We start from the raw sequence: 17,770 nt of genomic DNA, 5'->3' as shown, positions 1-17,770 counted from the left end.
TGGATAGAAAACCTGTAATATAGACAGTAACTCATCCCAACAAGGAGATGTGACACACTTCTCCAGTGCCAGCCCCCCGGCTAAAGCAATCCGTCCTTATCTCTTTATGTGAGTAAAAAGTCAACTTCTGTCATCTGAATGTTAATCCATGCAAATCTCACAGATATTATTTGAATGACCAGGAAACTGTCAACACGGCTTTACTCTAAACAGTAAGCTGCTTGGACTTATGTGCATGACAGAGCATGGCTGAAATGTCACCGGGATGGACGTGCCAGATGACACACTCAGTCAGACCGCACTAGGGAGGATGAGGCTGATGTTGCCAGCTTCATCAGAGAGAAAAGTACCAAATAACAAATGTGTCCCCCTTGTAGCACCGTCCCAGTCATTTTTGTACAAGAGAAAAATAAGAGCATTCCTAAGAATCTGGATACAGAAGTATGCTAGAATAAAAAAAAATGACACTGTTCATGAAGAGGAGCAACAGCAGCGCTTAAGACAGTATGTCCATAGGAAGTGATTTTACGTCGGACCAGAAGGACCAGATGATACACACATGGTTTCTATAGAGCACAAATTCACATTCAGAAATAAAGCATATAACCACTGCTAACTCTTCCTCGTGTCTTTAGTTATACTCAGCTGGAGTCTCTGTATACTGTCTAAAGGTTTGCACTCATAAATGATGGAGACTATTAGAACCAGAACATGAATGACAGAATGGATCTCTTTGCTACCTGTAGATCTAGTGTGTTCCTAACTGTGGAGCGTAAGCTTTCAGCTCCAATGGGCCCCCTCTATGTGGCTCATACTCTCAAAATTCCCTCCAAGTCACTGACTGTTCTAGGCTGGTAATAAAACTGACCTGTTTAATGGGGATTGCACACCTGGTAAACCATGGGCAGCTGATCAGTTATGTAGAAATGAAGGAGCTCTAGCTCTCTGTCCTCACAACTTCCGGGTGGGGTTTGATTGGGAGCAGTGAGATGATTTAAGGACTTTGTGTGGCCCGGCGATGCCTAGGAGCGCTGCCCACACCTTCTAGCTGCTGTCCGGTATCTTCAAAGTTAGGCCGTCACTGAGCTGACGTGTACGCTAGGAGTTAGGTGGCTGGCATACAATTTGAATGCAAACTCTAAAAGAAATGTTATGTCTAGGTTCACAAAGCGTTGAACATTGCATCTCAGGCTATCTATGAACCACGAACCTTCATTTTATTTGGGAGAGTTTGGAGCCTATACATGTGCCTGTCCATCAAATTCTCTAAAGATAAATAAAACTTCCAAAGGAAGAAACACTGCTCAGAAGAGGTCCAATCTGTCTGTTACGATCTCTCATGGTGTTAGCTTCTTTCTTCCCCCTACTGATGAGGGCTACTGACATCCTAAGAAGTGCTATTGCGTTCATGACTTGAATAAAATCATATCAACTCCAGATCAGGGTTGACAGCTCAACCACAGTTCAAAGCCTGCCCCCTTCCTCCCACTTCCGTCTTCATAGTCACCGCTGTGGTCAAGAAAAAACAGCAGCTGCTGTTACTGAACCAAACAACTTTCTGGAACAGCTTCTTAATGGGTGTTTAGTTGGTTTTCATTCAATTATGACATTTGCTTCAAATCTCACAAGATGCCAGTGAAGGGCATCGGTTTCCAAGAACACTTGCCGCCACACGCCTTGTGGAGCTTCTCTTCCTTACTTTCTCTGGCTGTTTAAAGAAATTTATTCAAAGAGAGGAAATGTTCAGAGTTAATAACCGCTGACGTGGAGGGATATAAAAAAGCAGTCACCCTCAGACTAGCAAGATCCTCAGAAGCTAAGGTTTCCTACCAACTCCCAGGTCAAGGCTTATGACAGTTGTCATTGATTTCTAGTGGGGATCCTTTATAGATATGACAAAAATGACACTGTTTTATCTGAGGTTCATATTCATCCCATACAAATGCCTCCAGCTTTACTCAAGTATAATTAGCAAATAAAATTACATACACATTTAAAGTAAACAATGCAATGCTATATATGTTTGCATGAAAAGCGATTAGCGCCCTCAGCCTAATTAATATTTCCATGTTTTACCTCATTATCACTTTGTCTGCCAAGAAAATACTGAAGGTATGCTATCCTAGAAAACTGCAAGTATGCAGTACATTAATCATATATCTAAGCTTATGCTATATATTAGAACTTATTCAAAGTTATTGAACTTATTATAGTTCAAAGGTTATATCCTTTGAGCAAAGTCCATTCATACCTTCCCAGTCCCAAGAAGCCTATGCTTTTTCTGTAAGTTCAGCTACTTTGCAACTTCCGTATTTTATACTTACATAAGTACACTCATAAGGCACTTCCTTTTGAGTCTGGGTTACTTTGAGCAGTATAATGTCCTCTCCGTTCATCCATCTGGCTGCAAGGGGCAGAATATTTTTATTTTTTGAGACTAACATTCACTCCTGGGGAAGCGGATACTCCAGCAGTAGAAAAAAAGATATATTATCCATTGCAATAAGACTGGAGTTAAGATCTGAAGTTTCGTATAATAATACTTTTATATGGAAAATTGTTGGTAATAATAAGAAAAATGTTGACATGTGTTTTAAAGAGGTGACTTATGTGTGTTAAAGAAAGCCCTAAAACTGTGGTGATATCTTGTTTGTACTCTAACAAATAAAGCTTGCCTGAAGATCAGAGGGCGGCTCTAGCCACTAGTTAACCACAGAGGTCTGGAGGTCTGTACAGACAGACAGGAAGTGTAATGGCTGGGCAGAGAGAGGAATATAAGGCAAAAGGAGACGGGGTTCAACCCTTTAATCAGCTGAGGAGTTAGCGAGGTAAGAGTTGGCTGTGGTTTGCTCCTTTCTCTCTCTGACCTTTCAGCATTTGCCCCACTATCTGGCTCCAGGTTTTTATTATTAAGACCAATGAGAACCTGTGCAACAGAAACACTTTGTAGTGTGAGTATATGCACACACATGGGGTGGGGGGGGTTCCGTGTACCTTTGGAGGTCAGAATGGAGTGTCACATCTGATCCCTCAGAGCTGCAGTTACGCTTTTTCTGTGTGGATGTGGATGCTGGAGCCAAACTCTAGTGCGCATGATTGCACAAGCGCTGTTAACTTAATGGTCCTCAACCTGTGGCTCTCGACCCCTGGGGTTGAAAAAAAATTTTCACAGGAATCACCACAAACCTTCCAAAAACACAGATGCTAACCTGATTTACAAGAGCAGCAAAATTGCAGTTCTGAAGTAGCAGTGAAACTAATTTCATGGTTGGGGTCACCGCCCCGTGAGGAACCTGTGTTACAGCATCGCAGCGTTAAGAAGGTTGGGAGTGTCTGCGTTACCGCTGCGCTATCTTTCTAACCCCCTTAAACATGAAAAACTACAACTTCCACCAAGTAAGTTTCTTTTCAATTAACTGGTTTTTGCTAGAGAAAATAAACTCCCAAGGGTATTTTGTTGCTGATTTTTTCACACTAAATATGTGTGGAGGCACATGCACAGGGATGCACTTCTGAGTGTGTGTAGTGTGCATGTAGGGAACCACACTGATTATTTCAGTTTGAACACTGTCAATATGAAGGAAAGTGAGAGCTTGTGTATGAAAGGAAGTAGACCATGGCCAAGGAATAGTCTGCTGGCTAGCTTCAGAGTGAAAGAATAAGAAACAGGAGCACTAAGAGCCCTTTTCCCCATTTTCTTGAAGTACAACCATGAGAGGCCTCACCCGACAGAAATCACTACATCAGTTACTTCCCAGTGCTGCGATAGAACACCCGTCAAAAGCAACCTTGGAAGAGTTTGTTCATTCTTACATTGCAAAGGAGCTCACCAGAGGGAGAAAGGCATGGCAGCCTGTGGGCAGAGCAAGAGGGGGGGCTGGTAATATTTTGTCACACTGAAAGCCTAGACAGTGAACTGAAAGTGACTATAAATTTTAAAGTTCATACTTCCACCACGGCCTCACCTGTAAAGGTTCTATAACCTCCCCCAAATAGTACCAGCTAGGGAACCAAGGGTTAAATACTTGAGCCTCTGGGAAACATCTGTCATTCAAACCCCAAGCCCAGGAAAGAAAGCAGAACATAATTCTCTGTTTCACGTTCAATTGCAGAAATGAGATCAAATCCTAAATGTCAAGATGAGGCAGTGATCTGGGGGAGGCATTGGCCAACTTGCCTTAAGCTAGGGACATCTAGGAAGAAGGAACTTCCAATGAGAAAAATGTCTCCTCCATCCAGTTGGTCAATGAACAATTCAGGGGTCACTTTCTTGATTAATAGTTGATGTGGGCAGGACCACTCCCTATAGACAGTGCCACTCCTGGGCAGGCTATCCTGAGTTATATGGAAAAAGTAAGCCGAGAAAGCCAGTGAGCAACATTCCTCCATGATCTCTGCTTCAGTTCTTGACTCCAGGTTCTCATCTTGAGTTTCTGTCCTGACTTCCATGAGAGGTATAAGATGAATTAAGCCCTTACATCCCCAAACTGCTTTTGGTTATGGTATTATCACAGAAATGGAAAGTAAACTACGACAGGCAATTGACACAAATAACTAAACTGGTGGGAGTCTAGAACGTAGGGTAGTAGAGACAAACAAGGAGTACATAGACCACAGTGACATCCTTTTCATTTAAAGAGGGCAATAAAATACCTTGAGAGCCAACGTGAGCATATGACCGAGCACTGGCCGAGATAGGGAGCTCCCAATATCCATCACTAGTCTGTGATGGGGATGTCAGAAATGGGGATGCCAAAGAGGGCAAGGTCCCCGCGAGCAAACTGAGAAGCAACTTTGAGGACTGGAGAGATGGTTCTGTATTTAAGAATGCCCATGGTGCAACCACAAGGAACTGATTTAGATCCCAACACCCATATAACCAGCCAGGTGTGATCTCCAACGTCCCTGTAACCCCAATGCCGTGAAGGTGGAGGGTGGAGATAAGAGGATTTGTAGGACTGCTGCCATCCTGTCCGAGTAGAAATGAGCTTCAGGTTCAAGTAGACCTTGCCTCAAAGGAATAAAGTCGAGGGAGAGAGAGAGAGAGAGAGATCTAAAAATAAAAGTGATTTAATCTAGTTTTACAGATGAAAAGCACAGAAAATATGCATTTGTCTTCTCACGTGTGTGTTTGTGTGCATGTCTCTGTGTGTGTGTGTGTGTGTGTGTGTATTCTGACTTCTGTGACTAAAGGAAGAATTTTCCTTAATTCCTTTACATGCATTCAGAGACAATAATACAAAGACAAAACATTGGTCAGGTAATGAACAAATCAAGAAAGTGAGAATAACAGCAGGTTAGAAATGGATTGAACCGTTCATTTTATAAATTCAACCAGACCACTTTAATTGGAGTCAATGACCTTTTTTATGTCAACAGGAAAAAGGAAGTCAAAAGGGACAATTATGCTTGGAAACATCTCCATAATTTTTAACTTGCTTGGCTGGTACAAACATCTTCTGCCAGCTAAAATTATGCAATATTTTTTCTCAGCAACTACATCTTGGAAAAAGTAAAATTACGGTTTGTTTTTCTAAGTGTTTAAGAATATCTTAAGTGGGGCTAACTACTGCATATTCATTTAAAGAATTTCATAAACATAATCTAAATGGCTGTTTTGGGACACTGAAAAAGAATGCCAAGAAACTTATTCACCTCAAAACAAAACATATTGTGACTACATAATAATTTTTATAAGCCTGAGAATTTCTAAAAATGATTGTCGCCATTCCATGCTGTCCTATTACACGCTGATCTTTTGACCTTCTATGAGGCTTTGGAAACATAATCTGTGGCCTTGGTAATAAAGTTTCATCAAGTTGTTATAAAAATAAACAGACGAAGGGATGCTGAAGAACAAGAAACCCAAAAAGAAGGAGCTTGACTTAATTGCTCTGTGGCCGCAGACACACAGTGATCTCACCACACCTCAGTTTCTTCTTCAGTGGATGATTAGAATGCCATCTCCCAAGGACAGTGTCAGAATACAGCAGGCAATCTGGAATAGGGAATCTGCAAATAAGTAACTTGGGGTATACATTCAGTAAGTGTTGGCAACTAGCTCTGAAAAGGAGATATGTTTAACTTCAAAATTCTTTACATAACTGCCAATTAAAATTAGAATGCATTTCAATAAGTTAGAGTAGGAAACTGGATATATTGATAGATAGTCCCTGGTATCTGTGAGAAAATGGAGAAAGCAGACACACAGACAATTGTGTCTGATACAAGGGACTGATTACATATGGGCCCGTGGCTCTGGAGAACAAGTCATGGTGTTGGAAGGAAGTGGACTATGGGAGTGTAGAGAGGAAAACACAGTGGCATTCCCAGACTTTCCAGACTTGAGGACAGTATTTCATCATCATAATTCCTTGTGCTCCATTCCTTGCAATCCATTTACCAGAAATTATTCATTTAAGTGTATAGCTGGTAAGCAAAGAGAAGCTCAAAAGAAGCTGAGCACACAAGGAGACCCTATCTTGGTGTGTGTGCTTTGTGCTAGTCCAATAACTGACGCCACTTTTCTTTCAGTCCCTATGGACTTTTAAATTGAATCTATATTTAATAAAAATAATTGTGTGGAATCTTTTGGCTCTTTATTGAAATTAATTATATAGTATTTAGTCTACATTTTTCTCCTTTTTTCCTAAGAAGTTTTCCAAACTTTCATTCATTTAACTTGAATCAGATAACCTTCAAATGAGATGGTGAGGCCACAGTTTAAAAAAAAAATGAAACACACACACATAAAAATAAAATATTAGGTAGTAGTGAAGGCACAGAGGGAGAAAAACACACAGTGTTGTCCAGAAAGCAAAGCTATGTCATCCTGGTCTTAGGCAACCTTTTAATTTAGTTAAACCTCAATTTTCTCACTTGTTAATCACAAGAAAATTATTCACTTCAGAAAAACCATATCACGCCCAAGTTGATTTCTAACTTCTGAAGTATTTTTCTAATCCCACAGTTTCTATGGCAACAGAGATATTGGCCTTGCAGACACCACCACTTCTGTCTCTCCAAATTCAAGAGGAAAAGACTCCCAATGAGTCAGTGTTCAAACGGAGTCCAGCAGCGTTGCCATTCTGGGGTGAGAGATACAGGAGAGAAGCAAGAGTTGGGGGAGGCGAAGGCTGACCTTGTCACAGGAGAGCAACGCCCCTCCCAGCATTTGATGTTTACAAAGAGAAACAAAAGACTTCAATTTTGCCTTCTTGATTTTTCCTAGAAAAGTAAATAAAATCAGGTCTAGAGGAATCGATGAGGGATGACAGAACAAAGAAATCCCGTGAGAGGGTGGTGACAGACAGCTCAGACTTAAATCCTAAAACTAAATTAGTATATAAATAATCTCCGAGGTGTTGGGTCTGGGGAGGGAGGAACGACATGCCCAATAACCAGCACTGGGTGATGGTTCTTACTCTTGAAGTTAGTGTTCTAAGTACTGATTTAAGTAAAAAAAAAAATCCTATGAAAAATTATGATATTTAATGAAAAATATCTACAAAGACTTTATATTTCAAAGTGAGGCAAGACCTAGAACTGCCCCCTCCTTGCTCTCTCCTTTCTCCAGGTCTGTATTGTCACTCCCATTTCCTGTGGTCGTCTTTAACTCATCAGTAGGTTTAAACTCTAAGAGCTCCATCCAGGAGGCTGATCTTCAATTCCTTTGTCCCCAAAGTTTACAACAACCTGTACCGGTGAGTTCGGCGCTTCAGAAACAGAACAATAGATGTCTTAATTGTTTTTATTTCCTATAATCTATATTACTCTACTGTGGTTGGGTGGGGAGGTTGTTGTTGTTATTTTGCTCTTTTGAAACAGGATCTCATTATGCAGCCCTGGCTGTCCTGGGACTCACTGTGTAGACCAGGCTGGCCTCGAACTCACAGAGATCTTCCTGCCTCTGCCTCCCGAGTGCTGGTATTAAAGGTGTGAGCCAACACTGTCAGCTGTCAATTGGGATGTTAAGGGTAATTAAAGTATACAAAAGGATAGCCTCATCTAAGATTATTGGCACAGTTGGTGTTAAATATGTCTCTCACGACTTACTTTAGAGGGTTTTTAATGCCAGAATAACTACTTAGAAAATGGAAGGATGCCCCTGGGGAGACACGATCTAGTTCACCCTAAGAAGTGGTAAGCAGGTTTGTAAGAGGAAAGGACAAGATTAATATTCAACACTGTAACATTATTAGGGTCCTGTGGTGGAATATTAATTGAAGTTGGGTTACATTTGTTTAAGCTGTGGAACCTTTGTTTAATGATGCAAAGATGTGTTGTATTCTTCTGTTGTGCCTGAGTCCAAGGACCCCCAAGAAGACCACCACAAAGCCACACTTCTGAATGCAAAGGCAAAGTTTCTTTTATTAAATGCAGACTTGCATGGGTCCTCTGCCTCACAGTCTGACACAGCAGATGGAGGGAGGGAGAAGGACCCCGTCTATTTTTATAAGGGGTTTATAAAGACAAAAACCACAAAGCAGTCACAAGGTTACAGTATCAAAATACAAAATTACTTATTCTCTATCACAATTGTCAAAAGGTGAGGTAAATCACAGCTGTTAGCTCCTGATAGGCTATTAGTATCTAAGGGGAATAGCAACAGCCCCCCTGGTTACCTCCTCAAGACAGCTGCTGACCCTGTGCTAACCACAGGGGAAAAACAGTGGTTAATCAGGTACCTGCAAGGACGTTTGAAGCAAGCAGATGTAAACAGGATGTTGTTTGAGTACCCTAGTGGGGTCACTTTGACCATGGTAGGCACAGTTTCTTAGGAATGCTTATGACTTTGCTGGGCTGCATTCAGCCCCCTAGTTAGGTCCTGTCTAAAATGGAGTTCTTTCTCAAAATGGAGTTTGTTTTGCTCCTTCACTGTTAGGTTGCATTTGTTTAACTCTGTGAAGCTGTGTTACTCTGCCTACCTAAAACACTTGATTAGTCTAATAAAGAGCCGAGTGGCCACTAGCAAGGCAGGAGAAAGGATAGGCATGGCTGGCAGGCAGAGAGAGTAAATAGAAGGAGAACTAGGGGAAGAAGGGATAGAAGAGCAAGAAAATAAGGCACCAAGTCACAGTCAGACATGAAATAAGAATAAAAGGAAAGATATACAAAAATAGAAAGTTAAAAGTGCCCCCAAGTCATAGATGATGGAGTTTAAAAGTTAATGAGCTAAAATAGCACTTGGTTTTCATATGTCTCAATATCCAGTAGTTGGTAATGGTCAGTAGACATTAACAGGACAGAGTTGCTTTCTTTGGCGTCTTAAACACCATCTATTCCATGCTTTGTCTCTCTATGAAGACTCCAGTATCATCTCTCCTAATGCCTCCCAGTAGCTTGGGTACACCTGTGCAGTGTCCTCTCTAACTGCCCCACCCTAAAGAGGGCTTCATTACTTAGGTCCTTAAATCATGCCAATTTCTTACCAAAATCTTAGCTTGTCATACACTTTATTCTTACTGTAACCCCCCTTTTATCTTAAAAATGGTTTATCACAGAGACATTAAAGTTCAATTAAGCCTTATTACTCAAGGGCTATTATTAAACACTAATGTGTGCAACTGGTTTCAAATAAAGAATTACTGTTAGGAGATTGGAGATGAAAGCTGGAACCAAGAGTTCTTTAAAAAAGAAAAAAATAAGCCAGGTGGTGGTACACACCTTTAGTCCCAACACTTGGGAGTCAGAGGCAGGTGGATCACTATGAGTGCAGGGCCAGCCTTGTCTACCGAGCAAGTTCCAGGACAGCCAGGGCTACACAGAGAAACTTGTTTCACAGTCCTGAAAATCAAGATGTGAGTACAGACAAGTATACGCAAGCCACTGATGCTTTCTTTTCCTTTACTCTTCTTTCATATGACACACCCCACCTATGCCCTCCCCTTCCTCCCCTTCTTCCTCTTCCTCCCCTTCCTCCCCTTCCTCCCCTTCCTCCTCCTCCTCTCCTCCCAGCCTCTCTCTCCCCTAGATTCACTGCTTCTCTGTTTCCCTTTAGAAAAGAGCAGGCTTCCCAGGGGTACCAACCAATTACAGCCTAACAAGAAGCAATAAGATTAGGCACAAGCCCTCGTATAAGAGCTGAGCAAGGCAAGCTACTAAGAGGAAAAGGGTCCCGGGAGCAGGCAAAAGAGTGAGAGATAGCCCCATTCCCACTGCAAGGAGTGTCACATAAAACCCTAAGTCAAAACAACCAGAGCATGTTTGCAGAGGGTCTAGTGCAGACCCGTGCAGGCTGAGTGATTGCCTCTTCTGTCTCTTCAAGCCTCACTGATTCTATTCACCGAAAGCACTGTGTACATGTCTGTGGGCAAGGAATGATAATAAAAAGACAATTGAAAACTTGGACCCCAAACACTTACTTTAGAAAGTCTGCTATATAATACATAAAACTCAATTAAATGCAGCTGCATGCTACATTAAATGCAGCATATTGGCCGTGCACAGAATACAAATGCCTTTTTATGGTTTTGTTTGGAAATTATTTAAATTATTGGCCTTGATTTCTAAAGGATTATTGTGATTCCTGGAGAATTATCTTAACACAAGAATAGCATATTCTTTTCTCTCCAGGGTGATGAAATTATTGTTGATATTAAACTTAATGATTAATGAAGCAAATCTAAGATTGCTTTTTAGATATTTAATGGTGTTTTATGCCTATAACTTTACTTTTGAAGACAAAAACTGATTTCTTAATGCTGTTCTTTAAAATATTGCCACATACGACACAGCACTCTCATTCTGCGTCTTCACATGCACAGTACAATGGTTCATAGCACACCCACATTTGCGGTGATGATAACGGTGTTGTCAGGAGAGAAAGCAGCAGCACTAGCGCTCTAGATGGTAACCCTCCCATCCCTTTGTCTATTTTCCAGCCCTAGGCCACCACTACCCCACCTTCCATTTCAACAGATTTTCTCATTTTCAGTCTTTCCTTTGAATAGAATAACATAACAGCTTTTGTAGGTGGTTCTGTCTCATAGTGTCATGCATTCAAGATTGAGCTGGGTTGGGGTGTAGATCAGGTTTATTACTTGTGCTTGAACTATGGTCTACTGTATGTGCATACCACGTGTCTGCCAGTTGTCAACTGATGGGCCCTTGGTTGTTTTCTCTATTTTGTTTACTGTGAACTATACTGCTATACATGTCCCTAAATAGCTATGTGAATACTGGCTTTTTGTTTGTTAGTTGGTTTTTTTGTTTTGTTTTGTTTTGTTTTTTAAGACAAGGTTTCTCTGTGTAATCCTGGCCTGGCCATCCTAGAACTCACTCTACAGACCAGGCTGACCTCGAATTTACAGATCCACCTGCCTCTGCCTCTTGGGAGCTAGAATGACTCTTTCACAGGGGTTGTAAATAATATATTTACATTGGTTCATAAAATTACAGTTGTGAAGCACCAATGAAGATAATTTTATGGTTGGGGTCATCACAGCATGAGAAACTGAATTAGAGGGTGGCAGAGTTATGAAGTCCAAGAACTATTAGAGGAAATCAAAGGGCAAATTCCATGACCTTGAATTTGGCAAATAATCTTGGCTCTGACTTCAGACACACAAGCAAGGAAAGGAAAAATAATACAGACCATTAAATTATAAACTATTATACTTCAAAGGCTTTTGTTGAGAAGGTGACAATATAGGGGGAAATTTGCAATTCATATACATGATAGGAGATTTTCATGCAAAATATACAAAGAACATTTGCACTCTATAAAATACTTCCTGCTTTTAAGTAGACTAGGGAAGATGTACAAGTGGCTGGTAAACACTTGAAAAGCTGCAAAACAACATTAATCATCGAAGAAATGCAAATCAAAACCAGAATGAGGTACCAATTTACATCTACTCAAGATTAGAATTACAAGTATTGCCTAAGGTAAGACTTAGCAATCTTTCCCTCTGACACTGCTGCCAGAATAGAAAATTAAGCAGCTGCCTTAGAAGACTCCAGCATTCCCTCAAACATTTGAACACAGGGCTATAACAATATAGTAATCCTCTTTGTATGAATCCCTCAAAAAATTGAAAAGAAGTTGTGTGTTGTTGGCATACATCTTTAATCCCAGCACTTGGGAGGCAGAGGCAAGTGGATCTCTAAATTCGAGGTCAGCCTGGTCTGTAGAGTGAGTTCTAGGATGGCAGGCCAGGATTACACAGAGAAACCCTGTCTTGTCTGCTCCTCAGTTCTTTCGCCTTGGGCCACAGAGGATACGGTAAGAATGTGAGTGACATGGTTATGCTGCACAGTGACAGGGAACACGTTTAGCAACATGAAACTCCACATGGGAACCCCAGCACCACACATACAAAATAAAGCCTTTACCAGACATAAATCCTGGTGTCGTCATCTTGGACTTTCAGATCTTCAGAACTGTGAGAAAAAAAAATAGTCTGTGGTATTCTGCGATGGTGGCACAAATGAGCTAAGGCCAGATAGCTGGTACAGAGCTCCTAAATCTCTTGGGAGTTTCCTCGTGATAGGAGTACATTCATGCAAGGCTTTGGGCACTAAAATTTCATCCCTATTGTAAGTTATTATGAGAATTTAAAAGGGTGTCTGATAATGGTGTGTTTAAGAGGTAGAGCCTTTGGGAAGTGATTAAGTTGATATAAGCTCATTAAAGCAAGAACCTCATGACTGACTCTTAGTGGCTTCATAAAATGAGGAGAAAGCTCAGAGACAAACACATGTGACTCTCTCCTCTTCTCTTCTCTTCTCTCTCTCTCTCTCTCTCTCTCTCTCTCTCTCTCTCTCTCTATCTCCCTCTCTCTCTCTCGCTATGTGATGTTCTCCATCACTGTGAACTCTATCAACAAGAAATCCATCTTCAAAGAAGATCCCAAGAGGTAGGACCTCCAGAATCATGAGCAAACTCAATCTACTTTTATTTATAAAGTAGCATGCTTCAGATACTTCATTATTGTAACAAAAATCAGACTAGTTTCATCACATTGCAAACACTAATGCTCACTCCAGATACAGCAGACTGAGGCATTCTGGGCTTTGTCACAAGAAAAATATGCAAAGCGTTTAGTCACTAGCGTAGAATTCTGCCTAAGCATCAAAATAGATGCTAGTGAGAATACTCTGTCCATTGCTACCTATAGGTACTCTCTCAGTTATGTCCCTGCAGGCTAGAATAACTTCAGTTCAAACTGATGAGAAATCTCAGTTCAAATCTAAAAAATGAGCTATCAATGGCAGAGTGGTTACTGATGTTTTTACCTGGGCAATTGCCAACCCTCGCCTTAAGAACTAAATGCTGACAATAGTCATCTATCGTCCCACACAGTCAAAGATGTCCCCATGTTTCCTGACACACTGGGCAGTAAAAGCTTTGGTGGAGAACATCTGTTAAACCACTCAGAAGTATTCTTCAGGTCAGGACTAATCTAGATAATTGTAAAATTGATGAAGTGTCCAGTGTCAAATTTCTCAAAAACTTCCTCCCTCGGTGATCTGTGTTTTCGGGTTGACTCCATGTCAAGAATGACCATAGGAGATCCAGACTTCATATTCATTCATACCACAGTCTCTACAACCAAACAGCATGCCCACCTAAAGACCTAAGATTCCCAGAAGCTGGGCTGCACTGGTTCCATTCCTTGATTGAATCAAGTATCCAAAAAGAAACAATACTTTCAGAGGGCTAGAAGAAACAAAGTATGGGATTGATTCCCCTAGATTAAGGTGCATTTTCCAAATGAAAATTAGAGGCTAATGTGAATGGTTGGCACATACAATGGCACTGTAACTAATAAGGTACATTATGAATGTTGAGAAGGCCAGTCCATGGATTATTTGGTAGGTCCTTGAAAGAGAAAAATAAGAAAAGACTTGCAATAGAATGCGTGATGCCCTGTCTTCCCTGTTCCTCGAGGCCAAAGCACAGGATGCAAGAAATGTTTATGCTAACCAGCTTAGCTTCCCCTGCTCGATTCTGCCAGCCTGAGGAGATTAGTTCAGAACCTTGTTTCTGTCTTTGCTATGGTAATTTTACCTGCTAAGGAGGGTTCTCACAGACGCCCTGAATCTCCTCCTATCTGTCTGTCAGGGTTCCCAGCTCGGCACCCCCTGCCCTGCAGCTCCTGCCACTGGCGCCAGGTGCCCAACACCTTGATCTCACCCATAGCTGGGAGGGGGCTCTCCACTTCTGGGGCAAAAGTATTTAACCCTGGATTAAGTTGAATAAAATGGGGCATTCTCCCTGAGAATGACTCGAACTCTCTGTCTGTGTCGTATGCGGCTTTTTTTATTTTTTAGAGACAGGATTCTTTTTCTCTGTGTAGCCTTGTGTGTTCTGGATCTCTGTAGACCATGCTGGCCGTGAACTCAGAAATCTGTAGAAACCATTCTCCTTACACTGCTTCCTACTTTTTGTTCTTTGGCACTAAATAGATTAGAGATATCCATCTCTTCTTGTTCTAGAGGTCCAGGTTGCCCAGGTTCAGATGCTGGCCTCTCTGGGTGGAAGCTATAGAAGGAAGGCTCTCTCTTAGGCTCACAGAGTAGCCAATAATTCCAACTCAGGAACAAGGGAGTAGAGCCTATCAAACTGAAGAAGTTATTCCAAATGCCTTTCTACCTCATCAGGGCTTCTTGTCTACAAAATCCATTGCACAAATAGCCTAGCTGCAGTGGTGTGTTGTCCATGTATTAGATGATGCTAGCACAGCTGGATTCCTCACCATTATTTCATCACCCTAAATGGAAGCTACCAATTGTATACAAACAGAATGGTCCTCTTTCTAAAATGAAGGTACCATTTGTCTCACACGCACACACACACACAAATGGAGCACCTAAGAAAATGTCCAACCAGTCCTTTATTTCAGATCAAATAACAAATTCTAACCCACCCAGGTCTCGTGAGTTAGTGGACCTAAAGAGTGGCTTCCTTAGCCTTTTCAATACATTCCAGGAAATTGAGGTGTTTAATCAAGAACACGGTCTTCGACAGGGAGATGTAATAGCTGATAATCTTTGACTCTAGAGTCATGACTTACAACAGAAATCCCGGACTTGATACAGGATGTGAGTTATTGGGGTGGTTTTGTTTCACAGTCTTCCCCACCTTTCTCTGCTCCAAGAACACTACTTTGGGGCTTGTGATAGGGTTATAAATAGGACTTTTATTTATTCTTATTTTATGTATATGGGTATTTTGCTCGCATGTATATCTATGCACTATGTGTATGCCTAATGCCCATGTAGGCTAGAGGAAGGTATTTTAACCCATGGGACTGGAGTCATAGATGGATGATTGAGTACTGTGGGTGCTAGGAATCAAAGCCTGTTCCTCTGGAAGAGCATGTACTGCTCATAACTACTAAGCCATCGCTCCAGCTTCTTTTTAATGAAGTTCGGGTAGTCAAAATCTGATTTACAGGGCTGGAGAGATGGCTCAGCACTTAAGAGTACTGCCTGCTCTTCCAAAGGTCCTGAGTTCAATTCCCAGCAACCACATGGTGGCTCACAACCATCTGTGATGAGATCTGGTGCCCTCTTCTGGCCTGCAGGAATATATGTAGACAAAACACTGTATAAATAATAATTAAATAAATATTAAAATAATCTGATTGACATTTGTGCCAGTTTTAGAGGTGGGAGAAAAATAGCATCTAGTGAAAGACAACGCATTTAGTGGGGATGCGCTTTTATAAGTCATTAGGGTATCCAAAATAGAGAAGATATTAGGACTGGAGATACCTGAGACAAAGAAGAAGAAATGTTCCCCTGTTCCTAGGAAATAAGAAGTTAATTCTAAAGAGAATGAGCCACTGCCTGGATTTGAATGTTGGACCCTGAGAGGGCAGAGCCAAGGAAGGCGATACACCAGCACCCACATGGACAACAAGGCAGAGCAAGGGACACATGGCCTTCTGGGGAGCCCCTCGAAAGGGCATGAACCATCTGTAGCACTGATGCTGTGTTTCTGGTTGGCGTCACAGGCTCACATGGTCATCCACCATCTTCTATAAGAAGTTCTACAGTAGGGCTTCAGGCAACTGAGGGTCAGTTTCATGCTGCTCTTTGGAGCATACATGAAGTAGGAAGAAGAAAACGATCCAATGAAGGGTCTGCACAACAGCAAACGGAACTGGGCAGGAAAGGCTGACCAGAGAGCAAAAGCCAGGTGCAGAGCATATGCTCCCATTTATCAGGCCAGTCGTGTATTCTAGTTTTCAAAACTCTCACAGAGTATCTCATTTGCTTCTGACAATAACTATATAACTGGAGGGAGGAATGTTATTATCCTTGCTCTGAAGGCTAGGATGCTTGTTGTTGTTGTTTGAATGTCAATCAATTCACAGTGATACCAAGTAGCTTTTACTAATTAAAATTGAATCATAAGAGCAGAGGCAAGGGCTGAATTCTGACAGCTTTGCTCAGGCCAGTAGTCTTAGCCCCTACCTATCCCACAGGTTTTTATTCCACAAGACTTTTCAGAACCGTAGGAAACCTGATCAAAGATTCAGTATGTCAGTCGTGGGCCATGCCTATCGCCAAAACTCCCAACTATACAGAAAATGTGAAAGGAAAAAGTAATCCCCTCAGTTTCATATTCCTTACAGTGCCTCTCTGCCCTGTGCTTGATGATTTCTATTTATAGATCAAAACCATAACATGTTTTTTTTATCCTGAAATGTTCTGATATACAAAACAGTAATGCTTTAAAGAGTGTTTCCGAGAGCAGTCTGACAAAATTTTGCCACCTTCTAATATAGAATTAATGAGTTTGCTGACTATAGATGCAGGACTTAAAACACACTACCAAATGATATTAAATTTTGACTCGATCTAAGCCTAAACCAGGTAGCAAAATCCCCATTATTGCTTTTTCTGGATAAATTCATATGACTTAATCCAAGGCTTACAGAACACATACTGTTGGATCAAGTGTGATTGTAGGCATTTTCTCCCTGTGATATAGTCTGGTCATTTTCTTACGTGGCCCCAATTCTAATTTCTACCAAATTGCTTATTTAAAAAAAAAAACCCAACCCACAGGTCTCTTTTATATGCTGTACTAGTTTGAATGTAGTTAGCTCCAATAAGCGCACAGGGAGTGGCACTATTAGGGGGTGTGGCTTTTTTGGAGTAGGCATGACCTTGTTGGAGGATGTGTGTCACTGTAGAGGTGGGCTTTGAGGTCTCATATATGCTCCAGCCATGCCCAGTGTCCCAAACCACTTCTTGTTGCCTGCAGGTCAAGATGTAGAACTCTCAGCTACCTCTCCATCACCATGTCTGCCTGCGTGAGGCCATGTCCCACCACAAAGATAATAAACTGAACCTCTGAACTGTAAGCCACCCAAATAATTGTTTTCCTTTATAGGAATTGCCGTGGTCATGGTGTCTCTTCATAGCAATAGAAAACCTAGCTGAGACCTACGCTGTACCTGGTTTGATTTGAGCAGGGAGAATTCATAGTTCACCCAGTTCTCCTTTCTAGGGACTGACCCTATACAATTCCACCTCTCCTCACCTTCCAGTTTCTTGTGGATCTGAGGAATGGGAGTCAGGGGGAGCAGATGCCTCCAGCTTCTCATTCTGCTCTGTATCCCCACAGCGATGATGGGAAGAAACCGGTTATATGAGGGAATTGGAAAGAAGACCTCTGGGGGGGAAATGGCATTTTATAAATAGCCTGTGTAAGGCCATGTTCATTATTCTGCATACATTATGTTGACTCCACTATTGTTTATTGTGCCATTTAATGTGGTAGAAGCTATTATTTACCTGGTCTTGGAAT

The sequence above is a fragment of the Myodes glareolus genome, chromosome 21 (assembly GCF_982192425.1).
Source record: "Myodes glareolus chromosome 21, mMyoGla1.1, whole genome shotgun sequence".
Taxonomy (NCBI): domain Eukaryota; kingdom Metazoa; phylum Chordata; class Mammalia; order Rodentia; family Cricetidae; genus Myodes; species Myodes glareolus.
Note: the sequence above shows the minus strand (reverse complement) of the source record.